Raw genomic sequence first — 14,744 nt, forward strand, 5'->3', positions numbered from 1 at the left:
GTGCGACCTAGAGCTAGTGAGCGCTGTCTCGTACAGTGCGTTCGTCCAAGACACACTGGCCTGGGGTGCGATAAGTTACAACTCTGGTTCACGTCTGGTGTTTCTGGACGGGACGCTGACAAATGTTTGGTAGGTGCGGAATGTTGTTAGACCCGTTCTATTGCCGTTCTTGCAACAGGAAGGTGATCTGTTGTTCCATCAGGATAATGCTCGCCCACACACTGCTCGTGAAACTCAGTTGCTCTGCAAGACGCGCAGCAACTTCCCTGGCCAGCACAATCTCCTGATTGTCTCCAATCAAGCACGTGTGAGATATAATGGGACGAGAAGATTGTCTCCAATCAAGCACGTGTGAGATATAATGGGACGAGAAGTGACTCGTGCTTCGTCAACAGACAACTCTTATAGGCACAAATGAACAGGTCGAGCAGGAGTGGCATAACGTATCCCAGCACAGTATCTGTCATCTTTACGATCGAATGGATGCCAGAGTCAGCGACTACGTTGCCGCCTGTGGAGGCACTAATATGGGTGTTAAACAAGGCTCGATACCTGGCACCTTAGAGCCTCTTGTGCTAATGATTTGTAAAAGCAATCATTTCATATGCTCTATATGCACTGTTGAAACAAGAAGTCTTGAGTGAATTGGAAACCCCTAAAAGGGTGTACTATTTTTTTTCGGCAGTATATGTTGGACTTAGTGCGTTCTGTGTTTAGGATTCTGTACCTCAATCGACGAAGTCGGCCGCTGTGGCCTAGCGGTTCTAGGCGCTTCAGTCCGCAGCTCGTGGTCGTGCTGTAGCGTTCTCGCTTCCCACGCACGGTTTCCCGGGTTCGATTCCCGGCGGGGTCAGGGATTTTCTCTGCCTCGTGATTACTGGGTGTTGTGTGATGTCCTTAGGTTAGTTAGGTTTAAGTAGTTCTAAGTTCTAGGGGACTGATGACCATAGATGTTAAGTCCCATAGTGCCCAAAACCATTTGAACCATTTTTTTATGCGCTTCAGTCCGGAACCGCGCGGCTGCTACGGTCGTGAGTTCGAATCCTACCTCGGGCATGGATGAGTGTGATGTGCTTAGGTTAGTTAGGTTTACGTAGTTCTAAGCCTAGGGGACTGATGACCTCAGATGTTAAGTCCCATAGTGCTTAGAGCCATTTGAACCCTTTTTTTTTTTTTTTTTTTTTTTTTGCAAAATACGTTACATGCTTGTCTAAGTGGAGCGAAATTGTACGAGAGATGCTCAACAACATTGTAGAAGGAGTTACTCTTAAAATATCAAGGTAATAGGGGTAGTGAAGAAAAGTTACAGGATCTGCTAAATGGAATGAAGTCTGATGAATACAGAATGACAACTGGGAGTAAATCGAGGAAAGACGGAAATAATGGGAAGTTGCAGAAATTCAAATGGCTCTGAGCACTATGGGACTTAACATCTGAGGTCATCAGTCCCCTAGAACTTAGAACTACTTAAACATAACTAACCTAAGGACATCACACACATCCATGCCCGAGGCAGGATTCAAACCTGCGACCGTAGCAGTCGCGCGGTTCCGGACAGAAGCGCCTAGAACAGCTCGGCCACCTCGGCCGGCAGTTGCAGAAATACCAGTGAGAAACTTTGCTGTCCGTTTGTCTGTCTTTGACCGATTGTTAAAACCGCTTTTTCTCAGGAACGGGTGGACGTGCCAAGCTGACATTTATGTCATATAATGTTTACAAAACGTCCTCGTTCCTGGATTAGAACCCCGCCACCGCTTACATTTTGAATAAAAATCATCAGCGTTGCGGCCGAAGACTTCCGGCATAAGAAATCATCCTCATTCTGCTAACGGCCTCATCAAAGAGGGCGGAGGAGTGGAGAGAGAGAGACAGGGCACACTCTTGCCGTAGTGGTAGGAAACTGCCCCTAAAGCTGAAAGAATAAGCAATGATAAACGGCATGAGCATTCAGAAGGCAATGGAAACCTCTACACCACAGACACATAATTTGTATCCACAGGACATATCGCCTGTAATTGAAAAACTGTCATGATGGGTTGGGTTGATTTTGGGGAGGAGACCAAACAGCGAGGTTCAAATGCTTCAAATGGCTCTGAGCACTATGGGACTTTACTTCTGAGGTCGTCAGTCCCCTAGAACTTAGTACTACTAAAACCTAACCAACCTAAGGATATCACACACATCCATGCCCGAGACAGGATTCGAACCTACGACCGTACCGGTCGCGCGGGTCCAAACTGTAGCGCCTAGATCCGCTCGGCCACTTCGGCCGGCAACAGCTAGGTCATCGGTCTCATCTTATTAGGGAAGGATGGGGAAGGAAGTCGGCGGTGCCCTTTCAAAGGAACCATACCGGCATTTGCCTGAAGCGATTTAGGGAAAACACGGAAAACCTAAATCAGGATGACCGGACGCGGGATTGCACCGTCGTCCTCCCGAATGCGAGTCCAGTGTGCTAACCACTGCGCCAACTCGCTCGGTAGTGTTATGATGATGTCTCCACTGGCAAAAGACTCCGGAACAGTCCCCCCACTCGGATCTCCGGGAGTGGACGGCTAAGGGAGAGGTGACCATAAGAAAAAGATTGAATGACCAACGAAAGGGTAACGTTCTACGAGTCGGGCCGAGGAAAGTCAAAAGTTTAAACGTGGTAGGGAAGCTAGGAAAGCTGTAAAGGGAAACGCAAAATCTCAGCCAGATATAGTGTGTGTCAGTGAAGTGACATGGAAAGAAGACAACGATTTCTGGTTAGATGGCTATAGAGCAACATCAGTATCAGCAGAAAATGGTAGAACGGAGAAGGATTCGTTATGAATATTGCTGTGTGTTTATCACTGGAATCTTCCAAAATGGCTCTGAGCACTATGGGACTCAACTGCTGAGGTTATTAGTCCCCTAGAACTTAGAACTAGTTAAACCTAACTAACCTAAGGACATCACAAACATCCATGCCCGAGGCAGGATTCGAACCTGCGACCGTAGCGGTCTTGCGGTTCCAGACTGCAGCGCCTTTAACCGCACGGCCACTTCGGCCGGCGGAATCTTCCACCATAGCGTCTCGTTACATCTGGGGTGGATCCTGTTACACTTATTTCAACCGTTCTTGAGTCAAGAAATGGTTTTCTGATCCGCAGTGAAATGCGATATTCGTGCACCAGATAACGTACCTTCGACTTGTAGGGCAAAGATTGAGTTACTGCGAACAGTTTAGTGATAGAGTTGTTCCCGTCAGGGTCGACAGCAAACCAATACTGACAACGGTTGTTCAGGTATACATGACAAAGTCACAAGCTGAAGATGAAGAGGTAGAGAAAATATATGAGGATATTGAGCGGGTAATTCAGAACGTAAACGGAGATGAACATCTAATAGTCATGGGGGACCGGAATGCGGTCGAATTAGAAGGAGAAGAAGAAAAGGTTCCGGGAGAATATGTGTTCTGTAGTAGGAATGAGATAGGAGAGAGACTAATTGAGTTCTGCAATAAATTTCAGTTAGTAATAGCGAATACTCTGTTCAAGATTCACAAGAGGAGGAGGTATACTTGGAAAAGACCGGGAGATACGAGAAAATTTCAGTTAGATTACATCATGGTCAGACAGATTCCGATATCAGATACTGGATTGTAAGGCATACCCGGAAGCTTGAACTCTGGTAGGGACACTTTCGGTGAGGTGTGTGAATGTCTGTGGAGCTCCGAATTTACCGAAAAGTTTCAACAGTTTTAGGGTACGTTATGGTCGCCATTGTCGAATATATCATCCGTTCTGTCACACTGGCTCTAGAGTTTTAAGTAGAGCAGCGGCCCTACAAGTCGACGACTCATGAAAGGTTGAAATAAGTGTAACAGGATCCACCCAGATGTAACGAGACTCTATGGTGGAAGATTCCAGTGATAAACACACAGCAATATTATATGGCCAAACAAAACGCAATAACAGCTTTAGAAAGAAGGGCAGGGGAAAGTGGAACGGCTAGGCAAGGTTCAAGTAAAACATCTTTCACCCTTTAGTGTACATACTTTATGTAAATCAGACCCAAGATTTTTCAGTTAAAAAAATTCCCAGTTTTTTAAAAAATATAATTTAAATAAAAAGACGTAGCATAACGCACAGCCCAACTCAAGCGCTTGAGAAAGATTCACAATTACCCAATTCTTAAGAAAAATGTTAACCATCAAAATTCACTTTTCTGTCAGTTAAAAGCAACATTTAAAAAAACGTTTTAATCATTTAAGAAAAACAGCCATTTAAGGGACACAGCCAACAGACTTTCAAGGCAAGCTACAAATTACGTATGATTGATTAAAAATATTAAAGTCTACATGATACCATCGTACTTGATAAAATCTTACAATTTCTTTCAGTTAAGAAGCAACAAGACAACTCTTAAAGTATCAATGATTTGAGAAAAGAGAAAATATATTTGAGAGCCCCTGCCCAAGGTGCACCTTCAAGGCAAGGTTTCAATTACGTATAATTGCTTTACGCAACTCTTGATTCCATGAGCCGTCTGCCCAGAACGGCGTCCCTCGGTTATCGCAGATCCGGCCGTCCTTCCACGCCGTCAGACCGGCGTCGTCTTCTACAAGGCGTGGCCCTCACACCGGAAAAACTACAACACACTAAGGCATGTGTCAACGGCGGTTTGCATACCACTAGTTGAGAAATAGTTCCAATAAACACGCAGGGGAGAGAAATATAAGTGGAGTGCGAAACAACACAGTGCCTTTGTAAAGACAAAGTCAAGATGGAAACGCCGAACTACCAGGGGCTCAAAAGGCAACGGGCAGAAACCAAGGCCTGCAATTCAACACGGCCGTATTGAACCAAAACATCAGAGAGTTTTTATGGAGATCCAGAACAACTCAAGAGGTGGCTGACAGCTGCAGAAGTTAAAACAAACAGCCGCCCAACTTAGGTCAACTCGGAGGAGGCAGCAACTTGCAAAGTTCACTGCTGGAGTTACTGATACACACCCACTATCCCGGAGATGTCGGGAAGCATCTGGAGTAGAACACCGAGTGGGCCTTCAGGTTAACTGGATAAATATAACACAACCGCTAGCAAAGCGACACTATACAGGCTCATTCTTTCAGGAATTTACATAAGCAAACAGCTAAGCCGTGAGTCAGAATTTGTAACAAGGATCAAAATTCCGTCCGGGGTCACAGCACTACAGCCAGTCCATCAGATAACGAAAGTTAAAGAAGATCGCTAAGTAACAGAAAAACGACCAGGGCGGGCGATGATCGCCTTCAAACGGACGCAAACACCTGTGGCCCTCTTGTCCTGGAAAACGATGGGGCTGTCTTCTGTCTGCTTTGGAGGTCGCCTCCTAACTGCTGCTGCCTCTTCCCTCCGTCCACAACCGCTCCACCAGACTGCCCTGCATCGATCCTTCCATCCGCCGTACTGCCTCGATCGCGCCCTCTCTCGGCCACCGTCGCTGAAATCGAGACGAGAGCTACCACCAGAACAAGAACATCTCAGAAGCGAAAAAACAGAAAACAGAAAGGCACCGGGAATCCGAAGGAATCTGACAAGGGAACCTCCCCATCGCACCACCCTCAGATTTAGTTATAAGCTGGCACAGTGGATAGGCCTTGAAAAACTGAACACAGATCAATTGAGAAAACAGGAAGAAGTTGTATGGAACTGTGAAAAAAACAAGCAAAATACACAAACTGAGTAGTTCATGGGTAGATAGGCAACATCAAGGACACTGGAACCGCAGGAGCGCCGTGGTCTCGTGATAACGTGAACAGCTGCGGAACGAAAGGTCCTTGGTTCAAATCTTCCATCGAGTAAGAAGTTTAATTTTTTATTTTCAGTTTATGTGACAAACTCTTATGTTTTCATCAGTTTTTTGGGAGTGTTTATCACATTCACAAGAAAACCTAATCGGGCAAGGTAGAAGAATATTTTTACCCATTCGCCAAGTGTACAAGTTAGGTGGGTCGACAACATATTCCTGTCATGTGACGCACATGCCGTCACCAGTGTCGTATAGTAGAATATATCAGACGCGTTTTCCTGTGGAGGAATCGGTTGACCTATGACCTTGCGCTCAAATGTTTTCGGTTCCCATTGGAGAGGCACGTCCTTTCGTCTACTAATCGCACGGTTTTGCGATGCGGTCGCAAAACACAGACACTAAACTTATTACAGTGAACAGAGACGTCAATGAACGAACGGACAGATCATAACTATGCAAAAATAAAGAAAGTAAAATTCCCATTCGAGGGAAGACTTGAACCAAGGACCTCTTGTTCTGCAGCTGCTCACGCTACCACGGGACCACGGCACTCCTGAGCTCGCATTGTCCATGATGTTGCCTATGTCGCCCATGGACTACTCAGTTTGTATATTTTGCTTATTTTTTCACAGTTCCACACAACTTCTTCCTGTTTTCTCGATTGATCTGTGTTCAGTTTATCAAGGCCTATCCACTGTGCCAACTTATAACTAAATCTGAGGGGGGTGCGATGGGGAGGTTCCCTTGTGACGCGCACGGCTCAGAATACACAATACATTTATACCAAATAATCAACCACATACAACTGAAACACAGTATGAGAACAAAACTATATGCATACAAAGTAAGCTGAATCATATTGTCTGTATGATTTTCTTTTCAGTTGCTAATTCAGAGCAATACCGTTGTAGGCGCCAACAGTAGTCTCGCATCAATCTCGTCAGTCAGTCCCACCTACCTTGGTACCTTCTCTCCATAACGTTTATGTCCACGTGGAACCTCTCGCCTTATTCCTCACTGTTATCACACAGGTTCTCAGGAAATTTGTCAAGCTGGCTGTGGAGAAAGTGTACTTTGATGCTCATATTGCAACCCAAATTTTTAAAGTGCAATAACATGATGTGCAGCAATAATTATTTGCTTGCCTGTTATCCAATGAGTTTCTGACAACCGCAACGAACGCACACCAGACAGAAGCTTTAACGTCACTCATAGCTCGTGTGAAATTTGAATCTTTTACACGTCTCCAAATTTGAAGACCATCAAAGATATCAGCCTTTTGTATTGCTCACACCAGTGTATGATTTACAAATGTATCTGAAGCAAAATTAGAATTGTGTATTAATACCTTCAGCAGCTGACGGGCGTTGAAACACATCCACGGGGACAGGTGAAAATGTGTGCCCCGACTGGGACTCGAACCCGGGATCTCCTGCTTACATGGTAGACGCTCTATCCATCTTTTCTTTTTTTAAATCTCATTTTGTTCGTTTTCGTTCGTTTCATCTGCTCGGGGCGGACGTCGCAAGACCCCCGTTTCAGTTCGTCGTTGATCCATTAACTCAGCAGCTAACCCTCTGACTGAACACGCTGAGCTGGTAAAGCAGTGAAACAGTAACGGTGACAGTGACCGTGACAACTCAATATATAGTGTCTGACAGTGAGGAAGATGATTAAAAGTAAAATATATAAGTGGTTGCAGATAACAAACTGTGCAAGAAAACGGTCGCTGTATAAACACAACACATCAGAAAAACCACACCATGTGGTAAAAAGCAAAGAACACTTTATCTTTAACAGATGGAAAATAAAAGCCCACTGAAGATGCTGCAACTGCAGCAAAACATGTTTGGGTTAAAAAACAAAATTGTGTTTTGCTAAAGGCGGACCCTATCCAAAAACATACGTATCACTAAAAATTGCTTCGTCACTCCTAACTTGATACGAAGAGCTGGGAGAATAAGGTAACTTCTGTCAACTAATGGCTCGTTGATGATGTTCCCTGCACCCACAGTTATATTTTCCCTTGAGGGCTACGTCACTTTCTCCCAGCGATCTTGGGTTGCCCTGTTATCCAATACGCAGATGATACAAAGGATTTTGTGTGTGTGATAAAATTTACCATCTTGAGGTCAACGCACCTACACCACTGCTGCTCCTGGTAACAGAGTTTCTTCGGGACCATGTCGATGTTTTCATATGTTTAGTAAGTATTGTTGAGTGTGCAATTGCCACAGACGCAGTAAAACGTATTTTAACCTTGTGGTGGAGCTATCTATAACAAGTTGCCCATGTTCCGGTCGATACTCCAGTATTCTCAATAGGTGGAGAAGTTCCGAAATATTATTCCAGAATAAAAGTTCGTCGTCTTGGCCGAAGTACTGCACACGTTTCAGACGTTGCTCTTCTCTTGTCCGACAAGCTGTTATCTTAACGTCTTGTTTCAGACAGTCCTTTTCTTTTAGGCTTGAAGCTAGCACTTCAGCTGCTTGCTTTGACAGACTGAGGTCTCGTACCAACTAGTTCAGTTCTTGCTAGCAGAAAGCAGAGGTGTTACACATTCGTCACATTCACTTCCACCGATCCCATATGTGTATTGCATTTATTCACTGCCCGATAGGGGTACAAAAGTGCTGTAAACAGTAGTACAGGAACATCTTCGCTGTGTGTTGTCTTGCTGATTCCTATCTGGATATTCCCACATATGTTTTTTGTACCTGTTGAAACCTTTCACTATAACTGCATAAAAATAAATCTTCATGGCTGTCTGTGGGTTCTTTCCACACCATAAGACCACCAAAATGTAAACCACTTTTTGCTAGATTTTTATACTGTCGCAAACACCCCTCACACATTTTTCATGCCTTATGGGAAGACCACTGCTTGTCTTGGCCCCAATCTGTATACTTAAATAAGCGAGATATGCCTGTTTGAGTCACATATGGTTTTCTTGCGCTTTTGCATTTTGTTGTATATGTAACAGAAGGCATCTGGGGGCTTTACGCAGGCTCTGCGGGACGATCTCATTTTTTACCTCCGCAAAGAAGACAACACAAATTTGAGTTTATTTCTATGGGTGTATTTTCTAATGAAAAGTACAATAAACCAATCACATACACTTTACATGACAAAAATATCAGTGCTGATGAGTATATAGACAGAAAACGCCTTCTTGTCATATGTCTGCGCCTACACACAACACTAAAGGGATGCTAAATCAAATCTCACAAACCAGAGCTAATTAGATAAAACTAACGTCGCATTTGGATTCAGCTGCCACAGAATACCCTTAAAGTGTTGAAAACAGCAAGCAAAGGAATAAAAATCATTTGTTGACCAGCTTTTCACTTCTTGCATTACTTTGACGTTCGTAATTTTTGTGCTAAGCAAGTAGTTGTCCTCCTCTCTGCTATTCTTTGTCAGCTTCGTGTTTGCTTTACCTTTATCCTTAAGGCGTAGTCCAAGCTATGTATGTTGTCCATGTCCTTTAGCAGTTCCAGTTCTTCCTCGTACATGGCCAGAAGAACAATTTCGTCTGTGAACCTTTACGTTGGTGTCTATTACCGAAATTTTCTTTCAATTACTGTATTGTCTTCGACAAACTGAAGAGCAGTAGTGATAAGGTGCAGTCCTGTGGGTTTTCGGATGTGTCTTTCTATCCTCGGTTCATGCGTGCAGGCACCATCTACAAATTCTTAAGTTTTATTCATATCATTTTGTAGCGTCACCTGCAGGATGATTCAGAAGTATCTCTAGGGTTTCACAAAACAGACACACATTTCATTGGTTGGAGCATCTCTCCTCCAAGTTTCTAATTCACATTACAGGTAAAAATGGAAATGTCGTGTGGCTAGGGCCTCCCGTCGGGTAGACCGTTCGCCTGGTGCAGGTCTTTCGATTTGACGCCCCTTAGGCGACCTGCGCGTCGATGGGGATGAAATGATGATTTTTAGGGCAACACAACACCCAGTCCCTGAGCGGAGAGAATTTCCGACCCAGCCGAGAATCGAACCCGATCCCTTGGGATTGGCAGTCTGTCACGCTGACCACTCAGCTACCGGGGCGGGTGTTCGGTATGGGCATCGTTTGTGACGCGGTAACGTCAGTACGGGCTGAAGAGAACCAGCGTGCAGTTCACTGAAGTCGCACCGAAAGCATCCCGCTTTTGAAATCTGTTCGTTGGGTTGCCTATCTGCAGAAGCAAACTACACTACTGGCCATTAAAATTGCTACACCACGAAGATGACGTGCTACAGATGCGAAATTTAGCCGGCAGGAAGAAGATGCTGTGATATGCAAATGATTAGCTTTTCATAGCATTCACACAAGGTTGGCGCCGTTGGCGACACCTACAACGTGTTGACATGAGGAAAGTTTCCAACCGATTTCTCATACACAAACAGCAGTTGACCGGGCGTTGCCTGGTGAAACGTTGTTGTGATGCCTCGTGTAAGGAGGAGAAATGCGTATCATCACGTTTCCGACTTTGATAAAGGTCGGATTGTAGCCTATCGCGATGGCGGTTTATCGTATCGTGACATTGGTGCTCGCGATGGTCGAGATCCTGACCTAAGTCTTCACTTTCTGTGTTAAGTTCCTTCTTAGCGTAGTTCCTGCGATCTCTACTAGAACTTTCCCTTCCACATAACGCTACTTCGTTTTCTAAAGAAATAAATTGCTTCTCAGTGCCATTCTGCTCTGCCTTTCTGATTTCATTATCATTACATTCAATACATTGTTTAGTAGGTGCCTTCTTTACAAAGGGCGTTGCTACCGGGTTTAGTCTGTACGGTTGCAATCTGTAAACGCTTGCGTCCTCACACAACGCTACACGTTTCCCTTCCGTGCGAGGTCGTTGCCTCTGACGTTTCTATCACCATACAACTGACGCTCATGCATTACGTCATCGGCTCGCAGCTGATTGCAATCAAAATACTGTACTCTCTTATTTTACCTGCCTCCAGCAGTACCTCCTCTTCCACTGTACCTACCCCGGTAACCATTACCTCCTTGTACGTCTATTCTATTCACACTGACCTTCGTTCTATTGTCAATGGGTCTAGCGGGAGGCCTATATTCTCTCCAGTTACTTTCCTCCTCATTCAGAATGTTTCCTACTCTTTCTAAATAATGGACAAACCGGTCAATGTCATCCTTGAAAGCAGAAATGATCTCATTTCGCCAATATAATGGCAACTTGTTTTCTGTTCCCATAATTGTAAGCTCGGTTTCTACTTTAGAGTTCAAGTACGACGAAGTTGTAACCCACTTTTACACAAATCTTTTAATGCTATCTTTCTTAGGGTCATACCTCTCCCCAGATCAAAACATATTCTGAACCTCCATCTGCTTCCTCTTTCCCCAGTATTCTTCGATAAAAACCTGTTTGAAATCTACTAGTCTATCGTATTTTTCTGAAGCTAAATTACCCCAGATTCTAGCTTCACCCATTAGGTTCGAGGTTATGAATCCAATCTTTTGTTTGTCACTCCACACTTTAGGTAAAACGTCTTCAAAGTCACTCCAGAATTCTTTCGGATGAACGTTCTTATTTGTATCAAATTTCAGAAATTGACGATGCGTAACATAGGCAATTTTTGAAGATTCCACAACTCCATTAGACACTACACAAACGTTATTGTTATTACCATTTTGTTCAACTTTTGTTAGTCTACTCTCATGGTTACACAGTTGCTCATTCACACTAGTACTAAATTGCTGGATATTAGTTTCAACGTTAATAATCTTACTAGCAGCTTGCATACCAAACTTATCACACACATCTTAAACTTTTTTGATTTTATTTTCTAATACAATGTGACTTTCCTCACAGCACTTTTCTATCTTGTGAATCTGTTCCTGAACTTTACTTATTTCTGAATGTAATTGTTGCTCTACCTGCTGGTTGTTCTCAGCAACTTGCTCAATTTGTGAAGTTAGTTCACTTTTCACTGTTACAATAGCAGCACTACATTCGATTTTTACTTGATTAATTTCTTCTTTAATATTATTACCAAACAAAGTCAGGTCATTTTTCCATGAATCCCTCAAATTCGAAATTTTACTTTCCATTTTGGATTCCATTTCGACAACTTCAGTGTGTAACTCGTTTATTTCCAACCCTAATTTATTCATTTTAGCATCAAGGTTAGTGCCCATTTTATTTATTTTATCGTGAATATCAGAACTTAATGACGTTTTAATTTCGGATCCCAAACCATACATCTTACTATCAATATCCGGCTCCATTTTACACATATTAGCATTTATTTGTCCCATATGTTGCAAGATATTTGCCGACACATCTGACACATTGTCCTTCTGATCCCTAGCAGCTGACATTGGCTCCTGTTTTGTTTCTTTAACATTACCAGGTGTAATTGGTTCCGATATATTGTGCTCACTATCCGTTCCATAATTAGCATACATTGAATCTGTCAAACTGTTAATCGTATTAGCTTGTGACATATCAAAACTCAAACATATGTGACATTGATTATGTACCTGTCTTGTATTTCACGTAGATCTGCATTACATTACCTTAAGTTTCACTACATACGACTCGTGGCATTGCCAATGTTTTTCTTGTACTAGTGTATGTATTGCCAACATACAGATAGATGTCACTCGTTAACACTGTATGTCTGATCGAAAAATTACTATTACTTACATTTTAATTATGAGCATGGTGTGTGGCCTCCTCACTGGTCAATTAATAATGTGGCTTGACTTTGACACGATTTGAATGACTGGAAATTTTCTAATTGCTGGAATTGATTGGCTTTTGGTTTTGTGTGTGTGAAATCTTATGGGACTTAACGGCTAACGTCATCAGTCCCTTTTTGGTTTTAATGCCATCGAAAGACGGAAGTGTGTACTATTTATAATGCATTCATTCATAACTATATATTTCATTTTTCAGTCAGTTCCTCGTGATAACTTACGTTTAACACACAAGAGTACTTTTCAAGCGGTGTGCTACTCAGTAAGCTGTTCTGGTTTCTTGCATGTATGAATATGTACTGTTGTCATCCTTCATGAGACACTGCATCCTTGCGGGCTACTTAATATCCCTGTGTGTGATTGTTTCATGGCAATACATGATATACGATGCATTCGCACATGAATATTTGCATCATGAACAGTTTCCTTGTGGGTATGTTTCATACGTTCTATGTATGTGGGTCCCAAATTCGGTTTATACCACGTCCCGGACGTTCATTTTATAGATATGACATAGTGTATGCCCCTCATTTGTGTACACTTAAGCATTTAATACTTTGACACGACACATAGGTCATGTTCCTTCTTTTTACTTCTGTGTGAGGTACTGTTTCTTCCATTCATCATCTTTTACAATTATTTTGCCTTACAGTAAGTTATTTCAAGGTTGTGCAGATAATGAGTGTCCGACTGTCAAATAAAAATCGTGAATAGTATTTAAAGAAGTTTTAATAAATAGTATAATTGTACAATGTATTGAGTGGAAATTCGTGATGGTACATTTTAGATATGTGACAATGGGTGTATCTGTTCTTTCTGTCAAAACGTTCGGTGTAAATTCAGAGTCTTGCCTTTTGTTCTCATTCCATTTTAATCTGCTTCTATGTAACTTGACCGATAAGTTCATAGTGCTGTCTTTAATGTTTTATGCATTTATGCAGGCCTGAAGATGACGCAAAGCGTCGAAACTGGTAGCGATAAAATAAAATAAAATCAGAATGACGGCTGTAGGTGTTCTTATTTTTTGTCAAGATAGTAAACGGACGTCGCCCCAGAGACGTCCTGCTAAAAGCATGGACACACAAAAGCTTTTTACTGTCATGTGTGAGGTGATAGCGAGGAAAAGTTTCGAAAATTATGGGAAAATTTTTTGCAAATCGCTCTCATTCTTTATTTCTGGATGAATACATTCTGGGTAATTTTCACACTGACAAGGGAACCTCCCAATCGCACCCCTCAGATTTAGTTATAAGTTGGTACAGTGGATAGGCCTTGAAAAACTGAACACACATCAATCGAGAAAACATGAAGAAGTTGTGTGGAACCATGAAAAAAATAAGCAAAATATACAAACTGAGTAGTCCATGTGCAACATAGGCAACATCAAGGATAATGTGAGCTCAGGAGCGCCGTGGTCGCGTGGCTAGCGTGAACAGCTGCGGAAAGAGAGGTCCTTGGTTGAATTTTCCCTCGAGTGAAATGTTTAATTTTTTATTTTCAGACAATTATCAAAGTTCAGGCACTCATACATAATCAACTTCGCTCTCCAAAATTCAAGGTCATGTTCAGATTTGCTTGGACACATGCAGGATTTGACAGTCTACACACGGAAAAATTTGAAAACGTTAAAAACATATGTTTTGACAGAGCACAGGGAAAACTGTGCGACTGCGAAACTGTTGCATTCATTTTTTGCAGTTTATGTGACAAACTCTTATGTTTTCATCACTTTTTCGGGAGTGATTATCACATCCACAAGAAAACCTAAATCGGGCAAGGTAGAAGAATCTTTTTACCCATTCGCCAAGTGTACAAGTTAGGTGGGTCGACAACATATTCCTGTCATGTGACGCACATGCCGTTACCAGTGTCGTATAGAATATATCAGACGTGTTTTCCTGTGGAGGAATCGGTTGACCTATGACCTTGCGATCAAATGTTTTCGGTTCCCATTGGAGAGGCACGTCCTTTCGTCTACTAATCGCACGGTTTTGCGGTGCGGTCGCAAGACACAGACACTAAACTTATTACAGTGAACAGAGACGTCAATGAACGAACGGACAGATCATAACTATGCCGAAATAAAGCAAGTAAACATTTAACTCGAGGGAAGACTTGAACCAAGGACCTCTCGTTTCGCAGCTGCTCACGCTAACCACGGGACCACGGCGCTCCTGAGCTCAGATTCTCCTTGATGTTGCCTATCTTGCGCATGGACTACTCAGTTTGTATATTTTGCTTATTTGTTTCGTAGTTCCACACAA

Source organism: Schistocerca serialis, chromosome 5, assembly GCF_023864345.2.
Source record: "Schistocerca serialis cubense isolate TAMUIC-IGC-003099 chromosome 5, iqSchSeri2.2, whole genome shotgun sequence".
Taxonomy (NCBI): Eukaryota; Metazoa; Arthropoda; class Insecta; order Orthoptera; family Acrididae; genus Schistocerca; species Schistocerca serialis.